This window comes from Halichoerus grypus, chromosome 10 (assembly GCF_964656455.1).
Source record: "Halichoerus grypus chromosome 10, mHalGry1.hap1.1, whole genome shotgun sequence".
NCBI lineage: Eukaryota > Metazoa > Chordata > Mammalia > Carnivora > Phocidae > Halichoerus > Halichoerus grypus.
Genome location: NC_135721.1, coordinates 101212969 through 101238147, shown reverse-complemented (window position 1 = coordinate 101238147; position 25179 = coordinate 101212969). Strand labels below are relative to the sequence as shown.

The following is a 25179-nucleotide window of genomic DNA, read 5'->3' as shown; positions in this document are numbered from 1 at the left end:
GGGCAGGGAACCTGTGCAGTCCTGCGTTACACATCCCTTAGGAACCAGTATCCACCCAGGGAGAAGGTCAGGTTGTTCTAAGATCACAGGACAGGCAGAGCTGGCTGGGGGCCAGCCCACCACTCAGTAAATTAAATTTGTGCTTCCGGAAGAGGTGGGTGGGGAGGGGTGCTCTGGCACCTGGGGTGTGTGTGAAAGGCTGTGGTCCCAAAATGTGTTCCCCTCTTAACAACAGGCATTACCCTAGGCTTGGACATATCCACCAAAAACCTCAGGCCTGGCCTCTCCCAGCTGAGTATCTGAAACCTATTGCAGTATGAAGAGAAAACATTCATCTCCTATCTTCCTCATGAGGACAATCCTAATAATATCCACCATCTATTTGTCAGTAAGTGTTGATTCAGACTGCTAACCACCCAAGATGCTCCTTGACCCTGAAATGCTGGAAACACTGGCCACACACCCACTCACCCTCTCGGCCAGTCTGACGCTGAGGCCTCTCATTTGCGCAGAAGGGCCTTCAAAGCCGTTCTTATGTTTCTTCACCTCATCTTGGTTTTGTAACCACCTTCTAGTGTCTGAGATTAGAAACTTAGCTCAGTGGTTACAACCACTCCTAAGTAAAGATGAAACTCAAGATCCTAAAGATTCATTACTAAGTACTCCTGTAAGATTGAAAACACCTTGGACATCAAGGCCTCTCTTAAAGCAGCAGGAAATAGGAGGACGGCGATTGCCTCTTCCAACAGCTCACTCTGAAGGGCCATCCAGAACCTGTTGGTTCAGATATATTTAGGTGTTACTAAATTGAAATTGGCTTTCACTGAAAGTTTCAGTTATGACTTGAAAAATATTTTCCAGAAAGAATAAACCCTGCTGAGATCTTGGTGCAGGAAGACAGACAAGGGCCTATTTTCCCCTTGAGGAGGATGCAGTCATCTTTACTACATGATCTTCTGTCACTAGTTTTAGTACATTTTGCTTTGGAGACCTTTACCCGACAGGTCTTAACCAAAACCCTTGCCAGTTGACAAGAACAATTCATAAAGTCTTACAGATATTCCAGGCCAGTGGTCTTCCCAACATGGTCTGCCAGGCTTAAAGTCCTATGAAGTGGGATCTAAGATTCTACCAGCTTCTCCCAAGATCCCTTCATACTTTCTCTTCCTGCTTCTTTGCAATCATACGGCAATACCTCTGTTTCTTTTATGTGTCACAGGACCCTGTAGGGCTCTGAACAAAGGGTTGTTTGGCGTAAAAAAGAATATGAAAATCACTGTTAGGCACTCTCTCCAGAACCCTCCTTCTCTTTGTTCCAGTGTAGCCTGGTTTTGACACCCTCGCACTAGAGTCCAGCTCACATACCCAATCTCAAGTTTAGCAAGGCATCCAGACTCCTTCTGTCTGGAAAACTTCCAATTCCTTTCTGGAGCTTTTCAGAGCTTGACCCTATCACATGTTGTCTTCTCTTTAAACCCCACATGACCTAGGATGCACTGATCCTTGGTTTTCATCACTGATTAAGTCCATGTATTTGTTCACTTGTAATATGTCATCCTACCTCTTACTTCTGACAGATGGAGCCTCAGTCAGTAACAGAACACTCTTGTCCTAAAGGATTTGTTTTCCCTCCTCATGAGCATATCTGTATAAATGATGGAAGGGCCCTTAATATCTTAACTCAAACTTGATATTTCCTATTGATTTACTTAATTCCCATAAAATTAATTGGGGTTTAGTATTCACATAATTGCTTTTTCACTCCCACTATTTTTGACCTGGCTATCCATTCGTATTAACAAAGGCTAAACCTGGGGAGGTAGTCCTAGCGTCTTCATTGTTCTGAATACTACATCTCCTCCAAGTTATCCTTTCGTGGGATGGGATCTGGGATCAAGGAAAACTGTTGAACTTTTCCCTAATCATTCCTTTCCTAGAAAACAAAAATGTCCTGACATTAGAGTTATTCTAATTCACTGAGTTCTTGATCGTGAATGTTGTACTTTACAAAGTATAGTATAGACAGCCCTGAGAGGTAGTCATTCTTTCCACCATCTATTCATTCATGCACCAATATTTATTAAGAATCTGTTGTCCTTGGGACATATAAAGATGTACAAGAAGAGACGATTTAGCTATTAGGAGAAAGCTTATATTAAAATTGCACAGTAAATACATTAAGTTAAATGATGGCACAGGACAAGAGCTGTCACAAAGCAAGCATGATTTAAGGACAAATGAGTGATACAGATATTAAATACCAGAAGTTCAGAGAGGAGGAAAACAATAGCATGTATCAGTGGTGTGCTACATACCAGGACTCAGCTAAACACTTTATGTAGACATCTTCTAGACCCTCATTACAGCCCCATGAAGTGGTAGCATCATGCCCAATTTACAGATGAAGAAACATAAGAGATTAAGGAACTTGTGCAGAATTACAAGCAGCATAGTCAGGATTTGAACCCAAAGCCATATTGGCCCAAAGCCAGTTCCCTTTCTGCTACATTCTAAGAAACCCCAAGTTGGGATGGTCGGTGATGGCTTTGTAGAGCCGGGAGGACTCACACTGAATCTGGAGACATTTGAAATGGCAGAGCAAATGGGGAGTTTATTCCTGGGGGCCAAATAAGGAAAAGAAGGGAGAGGAGTCCCACAGATGAATGTAAGCATTGCTAGGTGAAGGGCCAGGAAGCATAGGTCATAAATCATTCCAGAAAGGAATGGGGGGAAAAGCAAAGGCTGTGAGGCATGACAGAGTGCAGAGCATTTGAGAGATTTCTCAATTTGGTGAGGCTTCAGCGTAAGAAGGAGTGGGAGTGCCATGCCCAGCTGGTGCTCAGTAAATGTTACATAAAGGGGAAAGATTAGGCAGGTTCGTGGAAACTCTTCCTAGCTCTATAACCATTGAATATGAGCCTTCTGTTCTCCTCATTTTTCATATCCTTCTGAGGCCCACAATGTCCTGGTACATCTGCTTTTCTGTTACAGTATAAATGTCTGGACAGTGAGAACCATAACTTACAGTTTAATTGCACACAGTGGTAGCTGTCTGACAGACCCTTGTAAATATTCATGTCTGTGGGGGCTGTCTAGGCTGCACACTGATGGAAACAGAGGTCAATAATCTCACCAATTATAAGGAGAACTCATAAACTCCAAGTTTTGCAGATCCCTTGGAATTGCTCTGAATGTTCATCCACTCTTGTCTTCCACAATCATTCTCTAGTACCTTTTGTTTTTTGGTTCTCATTTCCTTTAACAAATCCTCAATGTGACAAAGTTTCTCTGTGATCTCCTTAAAGAGTCCTATTTTTTCATGGGCTCATCATTCTAAAGCAATCCCATATGTCAGGTGTTACAGCTATTCGAATGAAAATATTCTGTCTCCATTTATAGTAGCTCACCAATGTGGCAGATAAGTAAATAAATAATTATAATATTTAATGACAAGTTCTATAATAGATGTTGCAATTATCTACTACTGTGTAACAACTACCACAAAATTCAATAGTTTTAAACAATTGCTGATTATTTCTGTGGTCTAGGAATTCAGGAAAGGTTTGGTAGGGATGGCTGTCTGTGCTCCATATGGTGTTTAATGAGCATCCAATATGGACCCACTGAGACCTTGGTACTGGCTGTTGTCTGGGAACCTTATATCTCCTTCACAGGAATACCCTCTCCATGTGGTCTCTCAGTATCAACAGAGTAACTCAAGCTTCTTTAAATGAAGGCTGGTTTCCAAGAGAGTGAAAATGGAAACCACACATCATCTGAAGGCTTAGGCTCACTTCTACCACATTCTGTTGTCAAAGTTAGTCACAAGGCCAGCCCAGATGCAAGGGGAACGGAAATGGGCTCTGCTTCTTAACAGGGCAAGTTTGCAAAATCACATTACAAAAGGTTGTGAGGGATTGGAGAATTATTGTGACCATCTTTGGAAACAGTCCATCACAGCAGAGATCTATGAACCATGTTTGGTAATACAGAAAAGGAGGCATCTGACCCAGGATAAGAAGGCAAAGAAATCACTCTTGGCCTGACTCTTAAAGGCAGAGTAGCCAGGCACACAGTCATGGAAAGGCATTCTAACAGAAGGAAACACTCTTAGAAAGATACAAAACATCAAGACATGATGTGTTTGGTCATTGGATGTTGGGTAAATGGGACTAAGTTTAGGATGTTTAATGAAGATAAACAGGTAATAAGCCTGTAGAAGTAGGTGGGATAAGATCATAAAATATCTTTGTCTTAGTTTATATTCCCCAAGAAACAGACTCAGACATAAGGATTTGAGGCAATAAATTTATTTGGGAGGTGAACCCAGGAATTAGGAGAATGGAGAAGGGAGACACAGAAGAAAAGAAAGTCAATACATTCGTGAACAGGTTACCACTGTTGGCAACCAGAGCTCAGATTTGGGGGGGGAGGGGGCAACTCAATAATGGTGTAGAATATGCCTCAAAGTTGTCCCAACTAAGTCACAATAAAAAGAGGTATGTGTCAACTAACTACTGTCCATCATCAGTTGAGGGATTCTCCCAGGAACATCAACCACAGAGCACTACATATGACCAGAGAAAGCCCTCAAACTGAGCTATAGGTGCTTGCAGTAAGAAATCATCAGAATGCCAGAGGATCTGGATAGCAACAAGAGCGTATAGCCATATATATTTGTAATGAGGGAGCTTTGAGAAGAGAATTGGCAAGATCAGATGTGGCTTTCTTAGGCTGTGTGGGTTTTATCTCTGGCAACTTTTAGAATATGGCATTATGGATTATCTTTGGCCTAATGGACTAGTCATCATGGAAGACTAGATTATGCTATTAAGCAACATAAATAGAACCTCCTCCTACTGTAGCTGGCAATGGAGAAAACAAGTGGAGTATGTCAGGATTGAATATCATTGCCACGATTTTCTCCCTTTGCACTAAAAGAAAGTGAAAAAGTAGAAACTATGAAGAAAAATTTAGTGAATTTTATCTACATAAAATAATCTAGGGGCACCTGGGTGGCTCAGTCATTAAGCGTCTGCCTTCGGCTCAGGTCATGATCCTAGGGTCCTGGGATGGAGCCCCGCATCGGGCTCCCTGCTCTGCAGGGAGCCTGCTTCTCCCTCTCCCAATCCCCCTGCTTGTGTTCCTGCTCTCACTGTGTCTCTCTCTGTCAAATAAATAAATAAAATCTTAAAAAAAAAAATCTAAAACTCTGTATGGGAAAAAACATAAAGAACAATGAATAAAAATCAATTGGAAAATGTAATTGAAATAAAACTCTATTTACACTAGCATCAGAAATATGTTGTACTTGGGAATAAATGTAAGAAGTGAAAATCAGTTTGAAGAGAAAATCAATTTTGAAGAGCAGTATTTAAATGCTGCTGAGGGACATAAAAGAAAACTGGAATAAGTGAAAAGACATACAATCTTCATGGATAGGAAGACTCAAGATGAAAGCTATGTTACTTCTGCCTAAATTAATCCATAAATTTCATGTGAGCCCAATAAATGAAACATCTTTTTTTGAACCAGAAGAATGACTTTTAAAAATAATATGGAAAAATTAACAAGCAAGAATAAACAGTAAATTTATGAAAAAGAATGGTATTGAGAGGGAACCAGCACTACCAACTAATAATGCATGTTATTCAGCACAAGAATTAGAGTGGTTTTATACTAGCACATGGAACACACAGATAAATATTATATTTAATTGCTAAAAATATAAATTTTAATAATATTTGCATGTAGAAACTATAATATAATATTCAGAAGCCATAAAAGAAGACATTGAAAATTTGGCTACATAAAAATCAAATATTTCTTTCTGCAAGGCAACAAAACAAAAATAGCACCATAAAATAATCAGAAGGTAAATTACAGACTGGGAAAAATGTTTACAATTCATATCATGAAATGCAATGTCTTAGTATATAAAAAACTTTTATAAACCAATACAGAAAAATGTACAAAACCAAAGCAAAAAGTATAGGGAAAGATATGAAAAAAGTCCAAGTGGAAATACGAAAGGTAAGAAATGGGAAGAGAAGATCAGGGAAGTGAGGAAAGGGAAGGAAAGAATATACTAGAATCAGTTTCCATGAGAAGGGAAAGAAAAGATCATTTTTCATGTTGTGTCTGTAAGGTACAAAAGCAAGTTAAAACTTAATTGATATAATCATTTTGATCACTTCGATAATAATAGTAAGGCCAATAAATAACATTATTGGTAATCGCTCTCTGCCAGGTCCTTTTATAAAATTTGCCTCATTTAATTCTCATAACCATACTGCCAAATGGATATATGAGCCATGTTGGTATACATGAGAAAATTGAGGCTCTGAGAACATAAATAACTTCTCAAGGGCACACAGCTAGAAGAAAACTGCGACATAATCTCTAGATCATACCCCTTCGCCAATTTCTTTTTACTCCAACACTTTGCCCTGGACCCCATGGTATTATCTGCTTTCGATTAAAATAAGCCTAGAAACCTTTACTTTAAGAACAGACCTGTACCAGGGCGCCTGGGTGGCTCAGTTGGTTAAGCGACTGCCTTCGGCTCAGGTCATGATCCTGGAGTCCCGGGATCGAGTCCCACATCGGGCTCCCTGCTCAGCAGGGAGTCTGCTTCTCCCTCTGACCCTCTTCCCTCTCATGCTCTCTGTCTGTCATTCTCTCTCTCGCAAGTAAATAAAATCTTAAAAAATAATAATAATAATTAAAAAAAAAAAAAAAAAGAACAGACCTGTACCTCTGAAATAAATAATACATTATATGTTAAAAAAAAAAAGAAGAAGATAGTAGTAAGGGTAAAATGAAGGAGGGGAAATCGGAAGGGGAGACAAACCATGAGAGACTATGAACTCTGAGAAACAAACTGAGGGGTCTAGAGGGGAGGGGGATGGGGGAATGGGTTAGCCTGGTGATGGGTATTAAAGAGGGCACGTATTGAATGGAGCACTGGGTGTTATATGAAAACAATGAATCATGGAACACTACATCAAAAGCTAATGATGTAATGTATGGTGATTAACATAACATAATAAAATTAAAAAAAAACAGAAATAGTAAAAAAAAAAGTTTATACTTATATAAGAGGACAAGCATATAAGATTGGAAACACACAAACCAAAATTCTAAAAAGCGATATAATGTGCAAGCATTATGGGTGTTTTTTCTTCTTTTTAAGGTTTTAGTTCTAATATTTCAAAATGAAAAATATAACCTAATGTAAATAAAAAGCTTTATCATAACTATTAAAAAAAAAGAACTGAAAATAGTTCCAGTTGCCTAAGTTATCAAAGAAAAGAAAGAGGCTTATGCTTTCATTGTAACCACAAATAGTCTAGAATATCATTCTCCCACTCCTAATACATATTGGTCTATAGTTAAGAACTTTTGGAGGTAACCAAGAAAATAATAATTATGATAATCCCCAACATGTATTGAGTCTTTCTAAATGCCAGGCATTCTAAGTGCTTTGGATTCATCATCTTGCGACATTCTTCTAAGGTAAATACTATTATTATCAGACCCATTTTATTTTATTTTATTTTTTAAGATTTTATTTATTTATTTATTTATTTATTTATTTATTTATTTGATAGAAAAAAAGCACACAGGGGTGGGAGGAGCAGGGAGGGGCAAAGGGAGAAGTAGAGGGACAAGCAGACTCTGCAGTGAGCCTGGAGCTGAGGAGGACTCTATCCCATGACCCTGAGATCATGACCTGAGCTGAGATCAAGTCAGATGCTTAACCCACTGAGCCACCCAGGCACCCCTATCAGACCCATTTTAGAGGTCTGATAGAGGAAACAGAAAGTTTAAATAAGTTAACCATGGTTCTCAGCTCACAAGTATCAACTCTGGGTTTGGAAACTAGGTTTGTCTAATTCTAGAACCCAAGTCCTTAGTCTACACTGCTTCTCTAACCACAAGATATTAGTAGAAATGGGATTCATACCTCCTTCCAGAGGGAAGGGGCAAACTGAATTCAGCCTTCAAGGGTAGAGCCAGTGTGGGTTAAAGGTATTGTGGATTGTTTTGCTTGCTTTCTTTATTGTTCTTAATGAGAATTTAGCTTAGCACCAAACAGTCACATACCAGAGCTTTCAATATGCAACACAGTCCACTCATGGACAAACTACATCACTGCACTGGCCACCCCCCACCCCATTCTTCACTTTAAACAGCTCTGAATTTAAAGAAAATCGACCCATATAACTCTAAGTCATATGGATTCAGACTGAACCCCAGATGGAGCTCTGGAGATAATTTGGTTTTCAGAAGCTTCTTTAAGGGCACATGGCCACCCTTGAATAGGCAGTTAACTTAGCACAGGATTTCCTTGTAATAGTGATACCTTGGACATGTGATGTGATAGATGGAGGATACTTGCAAATTCTTTGAGGTATTTCCCATTGAGAGATGAAATCTATTCCACTCCCTTTGAATCTGGGCTGGACCTAATGACTTACTTGGCCAACAGCATGAGACAGAGGGGATAATATGGAACTTCTGAGACAGTTACAGGAAGCCTTGTGGCTTGAACCCAGTCCTCTTAGAACACTCACTCTTGGAACCCAGCCACCATGCTTGAAGAAAGCCCAGGCAGTCCCAAAGAGAAGCCCAAGTAGAAAGAAACCAAGTGTCCTTGCTGTGTCCCTGGCTAAGATGCAGCACCAATGTAGACTGTGTGAGTAACCTATCTTGGAAGTAGGTCCTCCAGCCCCGGTGTCTATCTGCTCCTATTGATACTTCATGCAGTATAGATGTGTTGTCCCTACTGAGCCCTGCTCAAATTATAGATTCCTGAGCAAACAAATGACGTTTTAACTGTGACAATGGTTTGTTAAGCTACAATAGATAAATGAGCATGTGGATATTCTATTTCTTTAAAATGCCTAGAAAAAACACTCTGCAATCTCACTTAATAACCATTTTTAGTGCTGGCATTTGCATTTTGAGGGAAGAGTTTGTTTGGGCCATCCATTTGCATTTAACCTGTGGCAAAAATGTCTTTCCTGAAGCTGTACACTTTTATTTTGTTTTGCTTGTGTTTTGAAATAAGGACTATATGCTTTAAGATGAGTGTCTGGTGGGTATATCCAAATACCAGATACAATAAACTCAAATATCACCAGTGCAAAAACACAATCATTTGGACGCTATTAAGTCTGATGTGTAATTATTCAACCTGAGGGGGCTGTAATTTACTGCATTATCTATGAAGAAAGAGCTGACTCAGGACCACGTGTGTGTTCAGGTGCAGATGTTTTTTATTAATTAAAATAATACATGTTTTTAATTAAATATATTTAATATCTGCCAATTAAGTACTAATTTTATCTATTTGTTAAAGTTTCCTAGAACAACTTTCCCTTTGGAACTACTGCTAGAGATAGATTAATATTAACTTAATTACGTGTGAGAGATCAACTACATTTATTTTTAAATACACTTAATTTTTTTACTAAGTATTGCCACATTTGTCTCAGTAGGCCTGAACTAATGTAGTTTTTCTGGAATTCTGAAGTATCCCAACCTATAAATTCATGTGAGAAGGAGCTGTTGCCGCCAAATTAGAAACAAATTAGATTAACCATTAAAAAAAAAAAAAAAAAAAAAAAACACTGTAGGCATAGCTCTGAGTATTCAAAATCCTTTTCCACAATCTACTTTATCCATCACACTGCCAATCTGAATATTGCTGCCTCAAGAGTTTTACCATATTGGTTGACCTACCATATGATTTTCAAAAGAAGCTGGAAATCCAAATGGAATGGAAAGAGATGAATCCAAATGGGATGGGAAGAGGTGCCAAGGAGAAAAATATCCTGATTTTTAAGTATTGGCATCTAATCTTTAAAAATTCAAATAGTGTAGATTTCAAAGAAACATTGCTACTAGACAAAAATCTGTAACCTCCGAGCAATCAGCAAATAGGATGAGAAAACTAAGAGGTCATTAATTGAGTGTTCTTTTCTCATATACATTAGGGAAAATGGCTCAGGGAATTTGGCTCTTCTTAATTTAGACTTTATATATTTTTTTATTTATTTATTTGACAGAGAGAGAGAGAACGAGAGAGGGAACACAAGCAGGGGGAGTGGGAGAGGGAGAAGGAGGCTTCCCGCTGCGCAGAGAGCCCGATGTGGGACTCGATCCCAGGACCCCGGGATCATGACCTGAGCCGAAGGCAGACGCTTAACGACTGAGCCACCCAGGTGCCCCTAGACTTTATATTTTTAAAAAGCAATAGATGAGTCGCACATCTTCATTTTCCTGAATTGTTATATCAACATTTGATCCTGGGATGTGCAATTTGAGGAATAATTATGACCAACCACACATACTTGATTTCCCTGACCAAATATTAGGTCCCATTTGTTGAAATGTCTGAGAACTGACAATATTTTACTGGTCAAATCTCATCTCTCAAGCTTCATAGGAAGCGACATACAAACCTTTTGTTAGATAATGCAATCATAAGGCCTGGTCACTATTATTGTTCTCTATATATGCTATAACTGGGCCTTCAAAAGTTGCCTCAGAAAAAGGTTATGTGCAAGTCATGATTATCCTCATAACTACAAGTTATACCTGACTGTTTTTTCTCTGCCATGTTGGGCTTAGGCTCTTGGAAGTCAAGGATCCTCTTGAGAAGCTGATAGATACTTCCTATGGAAAGATCAATTATGTCCATAATCACAAAGCTTTCCACGTAGAGAATTCATGCCTTCCCTGACTTTCTCAGATCCCCAGGTTAAGAACCTCAGTCCTGGAGTGCCTTTATTAATTACCCTACATCTGCTCTCACAACCCAACCAGAAAAACCAGCAAATCAACCTCTCAGGAGAAGATAGGGTAAGGGATTCACAAGTTGATTCACCAAAGAGAAAAACACACTTAACCCAAAGCCATTCAGGTGACAAGCCCCACATGTGTTATTTATTTATTTATTTACTTATTTATTTATTTATTTGGAAAATTTATGTTAGAATTTTGCTTTCTAAAATACTACAATGCATTCATATTTCTTTTACTATAAAACCACTTTTAAATCCTCCACTTAAAACCTTGAGTAAAACTGAACTCAAAGTTAAAAAGGCATTTTCTTTTCTGGTGGCTTTTCACACCCCAGCACTCATCAGGATTTCCCAGGTATCCTTACAGAGGAATGGATAGCAGGAAGACCAATATTCAACATCGCGTGGAACCGGGTTTGAGTCCCAGCTCTGGGCCTTACTAGCTCTGCCACATTGGGCAGATAACTTCGTGTCTCTGATCTATACCCCACAAGGCAATGGTGAAGATTAAATGAGATAGAATATGTAAGGCTCCCCCATAACTATCAGATATATAGTAGATAGTCAATAAATGATAGATATTATCTATTAAAGTTAGGCTAAAGCCATCTCTTTCTCCTCTGCTGCTATTATAAGAGTGTTTGGTACAAAGCCTGGTATATATATATATATATATATATATATATATATATATACTCAATAAATGATAGTCTTAAACCCTCAAATGCCATCATCCAATGGTGCCTCCTCAGACCTCATTTTACTTGACCTGTCAGCAACATCTGACACAAGTAATCACCCCCTCCTCCTTAAATCACATTCTTCTCTTGGCTTCTAGGATACAACACTCCTATATCATTAACTATTCCTTTATAGTTTCCATTCCTGGTTTCTCTTCATCTCCTTGACCTTTATACAATGGAGCGACACAAGGCTCAGTCCTTGCACCTCTTCTCTTTTCTGACTGTGTTTAATGATAATCTGATCTTGTCTCATCATTGTGTGTGTGTGTGTGTGTGTGTGTGTGTGTGTGTGTGTGTGTTTCATTTCCAACTACCTACTCTCCATCTGGGTAATCAAAAGGCAACTCCAACTTACCATGTCCAAAACTGAGCTCCTGAGACTCCCACCCTTCACCTTCAAACCTGCTCCCCTTATAGTGTTTCTTGTCCCAGGAAATGGCAACTCTGTCCTTCCAGTGGCTCAAATCAAAACTCAAGTATCGTTCATGACTTTTCTCTCTCATTTGACATTCAGTCAGTCAGCAAATTCATGATCCTACTTCCACAGTATATCCAGAATCTACTTCTCACCTCCCCACAGCAACCACCCTGGTCTTAGCCACCATTACCTCTCACCTGAATTGTTACAGGAGGCTCATCTCTTCTCTCTGTGTTCCAGTTACCTATTGCTTGCATAACCAACCATCCCAACACATAGTGGCATTAAACAATAATCATTTTATTATGCTCATAGATTCTGCTGGTCAGGAATTCAGAAAAGACACACCAGGACAGCTCTTTTTCTGTTCTATGATATCTGGGGCCTCAACTGGATGACTCTTTTGGTTAGATAGATCTGGAACAGCTGGGCCAGAAGGATCTGTCTCCAAGATGGCTTCTTCACTCCCAGGTCTGACATCAGGGCTGGAATAACTGAAAGAAAAGACAAGTAGGGATTACCAACGTGGCCTCTCTGGCAGGAGGGCTTTAAGAGTGTTTTCTAGTAAATGGAGTAGAAATCTCATGGCTTTGTGTGGCCTAGCCTCAGAGGTCAGCTTCACTTCTACCCTACTCTATAGGTTGAAGTAGTGACAAGCAAGCCCACGCGGTTCAAGGGGAAGGGACCTCCTCCCACCCCAACTTCTTAATGGGACGAATATCAAAGAATTCATAGATAAATTTTACCTTGCCTTCCCTTCCACCACCACCAGCAAGATTGTTTTCAACAGAACAGTCAGAGGGATCTTGTTGAAATAGAATCCAGAGATTTCACTCTTCTGCCCAAATACTTCCCATGGCTCCCATTTTATTCAAAAGACAAAATCCTTACAATGGCCTAATAAGGCCCCGTGGCTTGGTCCTCTTCCACTCACCCCCTGCTCTTTTTCCCAGTGCTTAATCTATTCCAGCCACACTAGAGCAAGCAGGCCATACATCCTCCCATTTGGGGACATTCACAATTCCTCTCCTGTATGCACTTCCCAGATGTCCACATACCTGCACCCTCCCTGCCCTCAAGTCCTCACTCAAATGTTAGCTTCTCTGTGAGATATAAGCTCACGACCCTATCTAAAATTGCAAACCTTCTCACCCCCTCCCTTACTTCTTGATTGTTTCCATTAGTCCGTAACACTGTGTACACACACACACACACACACAAATTGATTTCCAATCTCTTATCTGTTTCATCTTCTAGAATATAAGCACCATGTGGGCAGGGATTTCTGTCTTATTTATAGCTGAATCCCCAGCACCTAGACCAGAGCCTGTACATAGTAGGTGCTCGATAATATTTGTAGAATGAATAAAGACCACCTATTTGTGTTAATCTATTGTTTGTAAGAATCTCATTTCAGTTTATTTTGTTTGCTATTTCAATTGCTATTTGCTTTCCATATGCCTACTTCTTTAAAATATGGGGAAAGCCCCACTTAATGTGATATACAGGCTTCTTTGTAAATTTCAAAGTGTACAACCTCTTACTGATTAATTTATAGGTCTCTTAACCTTTGTTGGAGAACGTGGCTACTATTCATTGTCCTCTTTAAAAATCACCAAATCACTAGATTATTTTGTATGACCAGGTAGCTACATGCTTTTATACTGACATCCAGATACTATATATACTCTAGGCCTGGGGTCAGGGAACATGCTTTAAGCAAGTGGAACTTTTTAAAGGAAATGAAAACAAATTAAATATCACTGACGCATCCTGATGATTCCTGCCTCTTAGTAGGAGATGAAACATACCTGGATTAGAGAGAAAATGACAAATACCTCAGGGTATATAAGCCTGTCATCTGGTTTTAATAAAACTCTGCATTCTTAGGGTTGAATGTCCAAATTTTCCCCTACCAATGTCCCTGTATATAAGATGATTTTTAAAATATCATTTAACAAACGTTTACATCACACTACATGCTAAGAACCTTACAAATACTACTAACTCACTTGTTCCTCACAACAAATTTATGAGTTTGATACTCTTACTCTATCCCATTTTTTAGATGAGTCAACTAAACATACAGAAATTAAGTAAATTTGCCTAAAATTAAACCTCTAGTTAGTAGTGCAGGCTGGCCCCAAGTTCTGTGTTTTTATCACTAGAAAAAAAAATGCCTTTGTCTCAAACATCTTACTGTGAATATTTGCAAAATCACATAAAAATTAAAGGAGTTCTACAGTAAATATTCATATGCCTACCACCTAGATTCTCCAATTGACATTTTACTATATTTGTTTTATTGCATGTCTATCCATCTATCCATTCTTCTATCCACCTATCAATCCTTATGTTTTATGCATTCCAAAGAAAGTCATAGAATCCGTACACTTCACCCCAAATCCTTCTGCATGCATATCATGTGGCTTCAATAGTTGTCTACAATTCTTTTCTTTCCCCTTTTGAGGTAAAATCTACATGTAATGAAATGAACAAATCTGAATTACACCACTCAGTAAATTTTGACCTACATTGCCTTTTGATTGTTCTTATTGGGAAAAGTTTCATAATATAGTTTTGACTGTGGAAAGATGTTATAAAACTGTCCACTTAACATTGGAGAGTTTAATCTCTGGACAAAATGTAACCAAACTAAATGAGAGTTCATCCACCCGGTGTGCAGCAAGCCAAGAAAAACTGACACGGAGCTTGCCTGTGAAGGAAGATGGGCTATTTATTGGGTGGTGTCACCCAGAAGAACAGGGAGCTAAGGCTCAAAAATCCCAAGCTCCCCAATGGTGCACAAGTCAGGGTTTTTAAGCACAAAATTGCGGGCAGGTGTCTTCTGAGAAGGTGGACACTGTTTATCGGAGGCCCATGAAGTCATGTTAATAGATGTTACCTACTTGCTTCTGGTGCCCCTCTTCTGGTCCTACAGAAGTGTATTGCCTCTCAAAAGACTTGGAATCTGAAAAATACCTTTGTTCTTCATGTTGGATATTCTATTAGGTACATCTGGTGCCCGTTTGTTCAGGATAGTGCTGCCTGTATGTGCTCAAACTAACTACTTGTACATGCATAAGCTAGTGAGGTTGCATTTCTGTATGTTTCTTTGAATGACAAAGAAGCATTCCTATCTCTTGAGCCTGGGTCTGCATGTCCCCTGGCTGGTCCATTCATGCGTGGGAATGATATCACCCCTATGTTCATTCTTCCATTTGAACTAGCAAGATGAACTTATCATCAACTGATATAGCCAGCAGCTTCAAAAAGAAGCAAGTAATGTGTAAATTGGCATCTCGTGAGGTAAAGGAAGGGCTCAACAGAAGGCTTGTCTAGAGAAACTCCCCCATTGTACACATAGAATTCCAAAGGGATCAAGAGTCATTTTCCTTTTTTGACCTTAGTATAATCCATCTGGCAGAAAGGGAATTTAGTTTAGAAATCCCTATAATTCCACTCCATTTTTGTCTTCTTACAGATGGAGGAATGAAGGTCAACAAAGCTAAGTGATTACCTCCAAGTTCACACCAGTGTGAGGACCCCTCCTCAGCCACACACTGCTAAAGCAAATAGCTAGGGGCCACAGTATTTGAAGACTTAAAATGATATCTGTTATTTCAAATTCATTAGCTTCCCCTTTAAAAATTAATATCTCAAAATGGCATTTGTCTAATGTAAGAAGTAAAGGTGTGCAGCAAGCCAAGAAAAACTGACACAGAGCTTGCCTGTGAAGGAAGATGGGCTATTTATTTCCTAATTCCCAAAATAAAAGCCACACGTGGAAAGCTTTTTTTTTTTTTTGCGTATCTGAGAACAGCATGTCAAAGAAATCAATATTAATTAGAGTGAATGATTGCTACCACATGTGTTTATGCTTTTTTAAAATAGTATTGTTAGTCCTCACAATGGGTTTTCGAATTTCACACGTAAGGATTCAAGGTTTGAAGAGGTCAGACAATCACTCACATGGCTGGTAAGTAGTGGAACCAGGATCATCTGACTCCTAAGGTCACATAACCTGTTGCCACACCCCACAGCCCTGCTGCCCTAATAAGCTGAATCATCACATAGAGATCGGGAGTAGGGCTTCCTGTTGGCACTGTGTAGGCTTGAATTCTAACTTCACATTGGTAGCTCTGTGACCTTGAGCAAGGGCATAAAAAAAAATCCCTTTGTGCCTCAGTTTTCCCATCTGGAAGTGAGGACCAGTTGCCCACAATAGTAAATGGCTTGACAGCAAACTCGTCACTGGTTTCCTTCCCTTCCCTATCTCATTCCCCTCTCTACCAGTGCTTCCTGGGGTCACCTTCTAGATAAGCAACTTGCATTTGAATCCTTTCCTCAGGGTCTGCTTCTGGGGAACCCGAAATTAAGACAATGGTTTCTTAAAAACTTAACCAATTCTTTGCCCTTTTAACCCTCAGCAACCAGTACCCAGATCCTTATAACTGTACAATCAACCTATATTCAGGATCTTACTGAATCCGTACATCAATGCTGTAAAGCAGACAGAATGACTGTTATTGGCCCATTTTAGGGATGAAAAAACCAGGGCTTAGAAAAATAATGAGACCAAAGCCACATGGATGATGGGAACAGAGCCAAACAACAGTCCCAGACATTCTGACTCTAAAGTTCAAGGATGTCTCAAAGGACTGGCTGCAGCAAACATTTATCCAGCCCTTATTCAGTGCATAACTCCATCAACTGCTTCTAGCAAGAACATGTGGGAAGTGAAAATGATCAAGGCATCTTTCCTTCAGTAGTTTAATTCACAAGGAAAAAGAGTGCTATTTTTGTTATTACACTTACTCAGAAGAACAGCTTTAGGGGTCAGTCTTAGTAAATTAAAAAAAAAAATCCACAAGATTCTAAAAGCCTTGAAAAATGTTAATTTCTACCCTAGCTGTCCATAGTCAGATAGCAAAGTGATTTTACATGGTACGTCAGATAGCACAACTTCCTATAAATCTTTCTTTTAAAATCATTTACCTTTGTCTTCACATCCTTATGTTATATAGCGTATGTATTCCTCAAAATTACCTTTTCCTGAGCCCTTAATCAACCTCAAGTTCATTTTCGAACACTTAATATCATGAACGCTTGCTTCCAGTCAGTTCACTTCTTGGTTCCTTTCCTGAGCTTGCTCAAAGCAATGACATTGATGACATGGTAGGAGCTCTGGGGTTCTTGCAATATAGCATGTTTCTCAGTTACCTACTCCATCAAGTTATTCCTAAAGAAAGTAGGCTCCAGATCGTCTCAAACACTTGAATAATAATGGCAGAACTGATCTCAAATCTCAGAGAAGCACGTTATCTCATTTTCCAGATCTTATTGACACATTTCTCAATAGACAACTGAGACTTGAATAGGTGTCCTCACTTGCCCAAGACCTCAACATGGCCAATCCAGAGCAAGACACACTTCTGTCCACTGCCAGTTTCTAGCACCACTACACACTGCCTTTCACATCACAGATGTGACAAACCCCATAGGAGCTCTTGGCACGAACACCTTTTTGCCAACTCATGCAAATAATTTGGGGCACCGGGAAAAATCCCACAACTGATATACCTCAGGATTTGGTTTGTTAGTTATGCAAAAGGGGCTGGCATTTTATTTAAAGGGCCATGCTTGCCACTGGCCAATTCTTTTTTTTTTTCTTCTTAAGTAAATTCTATGCCCAACGTGGGGTTTGAACTCACGAACCCTGAGATTAATTGCATGTTCTACTGACTGAGCCAACCAGGTGCCCCACCACTGATAAGTTCTTAGCAAGACCATTGATTCAGGTGACTACAGACTGAAAACAGAAGTACTCCACATGGTGGCTTTAGAAAATGACTCAAAGTCTGAAAAAACCAGGTCATGAACAACAGGAGTTTGTTGTTGTTGTTGTTGTTAAGTGTAATTAATCTTTACACCAATCAGACAACTCAGATCTTTCACCCATTCATTATTTAAGGGCTCAGAAACTGATGACTAAAAATTCCTAATCTACTTAGTTGGTTGATATAGGAGTACAGATAAAAACTAGTCAAGATTAGGGGCACCTGGGTGGCTCAGTCATTAAGCGTCTACCTTTGGCTCAGGCCATGATCCCAGGGTCCTGGGATGGAGCCCCGCATCGGGCTCCCTGCTCAGTGGCAAGCCTGCTTCTCCCTCTCCCACTTCCCCTGCTTGTGTTCTCTCTCTCACTGTGTCTCTCTCTGTCAAATAAATAAATAAAATCTTTAAAAAAAAAAAAAAGCTAGTCAAGATTAGCCTTTCTCTTGGAGAAGTTACTTTTTTCTACATTGTATGTCACATGCTAAGAAAAATTAATCAGATAATTATAGACCATGGATATTATCAGATTTTTTGGAAGCAAAGAAATAAGTTGTTGTTGGTGGGAATGCAAGCTGGTGCAGCCATTCTGAGAAACAGTATGAAGGGTCCTCAAAAAGTTGAAAATAGAACTACCCTATGACCCAGCAATTGCACTATTGGGTATTTACCCCAAAGATACAAATGTAGTGATCCAAAGGGGTACATGCACCCCAATGTTTATAGCAGCAATGTCCACAATACCCAAACTATGGAAAGACCCAAGATGTCCATCAACAGATGAATGGATAAAGAAGATATGGTATATATATAAAATGGAATATTATGCAGCCATCAAAAAAAGAAAAACGAAATCTTGCCATTTGCAAGTGGATGGAACTAGAGAGTATTATGCTAAGCAAAATAAGTCAATCAGAGAAAGACAAGTATCATATGATCTCACTGATATGAGGAATTCTTAATCTCAGGAAACAAACTGAAGGTTGCTGGAGTGGTGGGGGGTGGGAGGGATGGGGTGGCTGGATTATAGACATTGGGGAGGGGGTGTGCTATGGTGAGTGCTGTGAATTGTGTAAGACTGATGAATCACAGACCTGTACCTTTGAAACAAATAATACATTATATGTTAAAAAGAAAAAAAAAAAAAGAAGACAGTAGGAAGGGAAAAATGAAGGGGGGATATCAGAGGGGGAGACAAACCATGAGAGACTATGGACTCTGAGAAACAAACTGAGGGTTTTAGAGGGGAGGGGGGTGGGGGGATGGGTTAGCCCGGTGATGGGTATTAAAGAGGGCACGTATTGAATAGAGCACTGGGTGTTTTACGCAAACAATGAATCGTGGAACACTACATCAAAAACTAATGATGTAATGTATGGTGATTAACATAACATAATAAAACAAAAACAAAACTAATGATCATAACAATAAAATAAAATTTAAAAATAAAAAATAAAAGAAATAAGTTGTTATGGTATCATATTCTTGGTGAATGGGTTGTTTGGAGACAGTATACTTATTTTTCCAAGGAGAAAAAGGTTTTCATGGACAATAAAATAATATGTGCTGCCTTCCACAGAAACAAGATTCCAGCCAGGAAATGTTAGTAATGTTCAACTAATCTCTTTAAGGACACATCCTGGGGGTGCCTGGGTGGCTTAGTCAGTTAAGCCTCTAACTTTTGATTTTGGTGCAGGTCATGATCGCAGGGTCATGGGATTGAACCCTGGGTTGGGCTCCATGCTAGGCATGGATCCTGCTTACGATTCTCTCTCTCCCTCTCTGTCTGCCCCTGCCCATCCCCACCCCATCTGTTGGCATGCATGTGCTCACTCTCTCTCTCTAAAAAAAAAAAAAAAAAAAGACACATTTTGTCTTCAAAGGCCAGCAAAAGATGAACCAGGTTATAGGCTCCTAAGCTGCTCTTGACATGCATAAAATGTGTGTGGTTTTATAGAGTAACAGGCAGAGAAAGGGAGGAGAAAAGCAAGGAGAATAGGTATGTGCAACCACGAACCAAATACTAATAAACACATAGAGAAGGAACACAACTGGATCCTTGGCAAGTTTCTCTCTTTCTAGGTAGCAGGGCCTTCTGCTTCTTCATGTTGCTAAAAGTCAGGCACTGTTTGGCCTTGCTTCACAGAACACGAGTTTTGGGTGCGGCCCAAGTACGTAGTTCAGCATCACTGAGGTGCAAGAAAAAAATAGATTCACTTTGATTCAAAGAGAAAAACCATTGTTTGTAATCCAAGTTCAGTCCACTGAGCTCAGCCAAATGACTCCTAGAACCACATTTTGTGCACTTCCAAAAGCCCCGCCCTTGTTAAAACTTACCTATGAGTCACTGGCTGCCTGGCGTGGTAAAGAAATACCACAGTGCACACCTCACCTAGTGTCAAAGCACAACTCTGTTGTTGGTTCATTCCCATGCAGATTAAGAGATTCCTTTTGATTTGGGGTTGTAAATTAAAAATTTCAGAATCACCTGAATAAGTTTGCTTCATTAAATCTTCCACAGTAGATACAGGAAAGACTTTAAAATTACCAACCATATGACCACAAATCACTGTGAATCACTGAATGTGGGTGCTCCCAAAGATCTGTTCTTCACCCAGCTTCCAAGGGCCTTTTGAAAACACACATCTGATCACATTCTTAAGCCACAGATTTTCTTAAACTCATCAGTGGTTACCTTGTTAGGATCAGGGCTGAAATCCTAAACTTGATTTATGAGCTCTCCATAACCTCCCTGGGCTGTTCATTCATTCATTCATTCATCAAATATTTATTGGATATCTACTACATATCTGACATCATTCTAGGCACTGATGTACTATCAATGGACAGAGTGGATGGACTCCCCCCATGCCCCAGAAATGACCCTTGACCATGCCTGCCCCCTCACTGTCCATGCCTACCAAATACTGTGCCCTCTCCCCATTTCCCACAGTTCTTCAGGCTCTTCCTTCTGCTGGGAACATTGTGCCTGGTAAACTCCTACTGATTATTCAGATCTCATTTTAAACACTGTCTTCTTTAGGAAGGTCTTTCTCTTTTCCTAAACTAGGTCAGATTCCCAACCTGTCCATCCCACAGCACTCTTATGTATTCATCATTTCCCTTTTTGTAAGTATTTGTTATGTGTCTGTATTTCCATCTAGACCAGGGGTTGGCAAAATTTTTCTCTAAAGGGCCAGATAATAAATACTTTCTCAGCTCTGTGGGCCATACAGTCTCTGTCCCAACCATTCAATTCTGCCGTTATAGCATGAAAGCAGTCATAGACAATACATAAACAAATGGGTGTAGCTGTAGTCCAATAAAACTTTATTTATAAAAGCAAGTGGTGAGCCTGATCTGGCCTGTAGACCACAATTGGCTGACCTCTGAACAACAGAATTTCCGGTGGTAATGGAAATGTTGTATATCTGCTCCCTTTCATAAGGTAGCCACCAGCCACATGTGGTTATCGAACACCTGAAACGCAGCTAGAGTAACTGAGGATCTAAGTCTCTAAATTTATTTAATTGTAACTATTTAAATTTAAATGTAAATAGCCACATGTGGCTGGTGATTATTTTTTGGATAGCACACACACACAGACCATGAGGTCAGAGGCTGTGACCCCTTTGGTCATCACCATGTCACTTGGACCTAGCACAGCAGCTGGCACAGGGTAGGTAGTCAATATTTATTTGCTGAATGAATGAATAAACAAATGTATAAGGATGGGATGACTTATCAAACTTCCTGCTTGCTTTTTACCACTGCTATACACTTGATGAGATGTTGCCACTGAATACTTCTTACTCTCCAGTCCTGAAATATTATATTTTTGTATGCAAATTTTATCTCCCCATTAGCCCATGAGCTCTATAAAGATGGGGTTATAAGAGAGACTCCCTGAATGATTCTCCTGGTGTCCAATACAGGTACATGCCCATGGTAGCCAGCCTTCCTACAGAGTGTTTGCAGCTACCAGTACTTACCTGGAAAGGGAAAAAATTCAGCCCTATAGCTATTTTATTTCTGAAATATATTTCAATATATCCCAAAGGACTAAATTCAAGCTTTTCTGCTTCAACTTTGTTATTGTAAAGTTGAGAAATTCAACTTTGCCCTGACCTGTCCTGCCTTCCCCAAGCAACTGTGGGGAAGTTGCTTAATGCCGTATGTCTCTCTTATTAAGTAAAGGTAATTCTAGTTCTATTACAGTTGTCCACCACCTACCTCTTAAGAATATCATGTAAATAAATAAGAACATGGTCATAACTCTTTGAGCACCTCAGAGAGAAGCACTCTTCTTACATGGCACATTATAAATGATCAACAAGATAATAGATGTTAGTGATTCTCAGTGATATTAAATTACTGGTATATTGTTTTCTTTGGTTTATCGGGATAATTCAGTAAAAGCTTTGTGTTCCTCAAGTAAGCCAGCTGGTTGTAAATAGAAGAATACAATCATTGCAGGGTGGTGAAGGACAGCCATTTTGTTTGAATTATGTCAAATTGATTTTAGAGCCTCCCCTCCAGCTGTCATCCCAAGTAAGATCTAAGGATCCTCCAAACCTTTCTGCCCTGTATTCCTCCTGCAGTTCTGATAATGAGGCATCCCAATGAAGGCACACCTTTCTTTCACTACTATCTGAAACAGAAATTCTAGCTTACCTTGCCATAGAAGGCTCATTCAATGCCGGTGGGCTCCATACATCTCATCTCCAAGTAGGTAACACACGAGGTCCAGCCAGAGGTCCATGCGAGGTTCTGTTTCCACCCACCAACAAGTGCCCATGCTGGTCCTCCTGTCCTAGAAGGTCCTCCTCCCCTCTCCCAGCCTTTCCCAAGCTTGGCTCTCTCCCTCTCATTCACTCATTCCTACAACAGATATTCATTGAGCACTCTACTGGGGGACTCTTTACATCCCTCCAAGCAATCCTGCCCTTTATTTTGAATCCTTCATTTCCCAATCTGGGTGTATCCTGTGGAAGCCTATGGCTCTCTTGATGGGCTGTCCTGACCTATTAGCTACCTTTTCAGATGGTGAAGAGGAAAGCCAAGACAGTGGGAAACAAATTTAACCTCACAAGAACTGAACTTGTTCATCAATAGAAAAAAAAAAAAAAAAAAAAAGGATTGAAGTAGCTATGTATAAAGATCTTATCCCCTGAAAAATTCCATCTTTATAATCTTGTCTCTCTTTCTCTCTGATGTCTGTGGCCACTGAAGCCTAAATCATATAATATACAGAGATGCTCAATGAATCAAGAATTTCATTTCCGTTAATTTTCTGGCATAAACTTCCCAGATTTAAATTTGAATTTTGGTCAGCCCAGATGGGTCCTGATACACATGTTTCCTTAGGGAGCTGACAATTCTTAGACTTCTCCCAAACATATCTAAGCAAGGGCTAGAAACAAAAACATTTTAATAGAATCCTTATAGTAAGTATTCATTAACATAATAATAGGTGTCATAATAAATGAGCCACCAAATCTCAATGGCATAACCCAATAGAAGTTTATTTCTCAGTTGTAGTAGGTCTAATTGACAGTGATAGGAAGCTGGAGGAGAATGTGGTGAGGACTCTGCTCATGCAGTTATTCAGAGAATCAGACTAACAAAATTTCTGCAATCTTTAATGTGTGGCTTTCAAGGTCACCTTGGCTATCAGCATTCAGAGGGCAACAGGAGAAAAAGAGAAAGAAATGGATAACGAGAGAGGCTTTTTTTATGGGCCAGGCATGAAAGCGGCACATTTCGCTTCCACCCATTTCACATTGGTCCACATTCAGTCACATGGCCATTTCTGTCTGCAAGGGATGAGGGCAATGTAGCACAGCTGGGAGGAAGAGTAAAGAGAAATGGGTTTGGTGAATAGCCAGTCTTTGCCACACTGGACAAACAACAGGGTTAAAATATTTGAAATATTTGAAAGGCCTGAGTGCAAGATAATGAAAGCTATTATTTTACAAGTGATCCTTTATTTTCTGTCCTTTTATTAAATGACTTGTCTTCTGAAAATATTATTGTAACACAATGTGGTGAGTATAATGTTGGTGTTATGCCGTGAGAACATCGAGCCTGGATCTTTTTACGAAGTGAAACAGCCAGAGCTGGTCTTAAACAGGGGCTATTAGGCAAGCAAAGGGTATGTGTGTGTGGTGTGGGGAGGGGAGGGGCAGTAGCAGAAGACAGTTATGGAAGGGAGTAGAAACTGAAGAAATTACAAGAAAGTGGCGGCATGAGAAAAGTTGTGGAGGAGATAAAATCAGGGTGTGAAATGAAAGTTTAATGTTGCTTAAGCAACAAATGCAAGGCAGGAAACGGGAGGACTTGAGGCAGGTCATTTCGGTGCTAAGAAACTTAGCTTTATGCTGAAAACCAACACTTCCCAAAAAGAGTTTTGTCATGGCCTGGGTAGATTTATATGAAAGGTGAAAAATACATTTGAATTACATGTGCTGGATTTCCCAAAGTTAAATGGTTTATTCATTAAGCTGATTCAATGAGCAAGTATTTATTCAGCACCTACCATGGGAAGCTGTGTGCTAGCAATAGGGAATAACAGTGAAGAACAAGAAAGATGGCTCTTATATCCTAGCTTTTGTAAACTGCGAATACCCAAGAGACACAGAGGTATATAGCCTTTCCAAAACCCTTTCTGTTAATGGCCATCTCTAGGGAGCACTTTGGAAACTCCGTGACAAATGGATTTTAGAGCTAAAGTTACCTAAGTAGCTGCAGATTGGAGGAGTCAGGATGGAAAAAGGAGAGCATCCAGGAAGTGATAGGGTGATTGCAGTGGTCCCGGGGATGGGTTGATGAGTATCTCCCCTGATGCTTCCAGTTCTAAGTTGGGGATCTTTCTCTCCATCCATTCCTACTGCCCTTATCCTTCCTGCCCTCATCTTTCAAGCCCTTGGTCAAAGACGTTCTCATTCATGAAGCCTCCCCTACCTTTTCTAGCCAAGGTTAGATACAACCTTATCCCAGTTCCCATGGAACCCTGAACATCTCTCTGTGGTAATAGCTGTCAGCCTTTAGTCTGTCTGTGGGCGCATCCTGGCAGATGCTCCTGGCAGAGCATTTGGTAACATGGGCACTCAGTAAGGCCTGGTTTAGTGTTGAAATAGAAGAAAACAACAATAACGAGGTACACTTGAGGCTGGAGTTTGAAGACTGTGTGGAAAAAAAAAAAAAGTTTTAACCTAAGTTGTCACATGTTCATGTATCTCAGTGACCTGAACAATTTGAGTTGGCTGAGCAACTGTTTCTTTTACAACAGCTATCCTCCTGGAATACACCAGATAAGAGGTTTCCACTTGGCTTTTATCATGTAAAAAAAAAATCTGGTTTGCCAGTA

The 25179-nt window shown here is 39.8% G+C and overlaps 1 protein-coding gene across 2 annotated transcripts in view; it reads left to right on the top strand.

The window, feature by feature from the left end:
* SPTLC3 (serine palmitoyltransferase long chain base subunit 3) overlaps positions 1 to 25179 on the top strand; it is a 156617-nt gene that overhangs the window by 1332 nt on the left and 130106 nt on the right. The window lies entirely within an intron of this gene.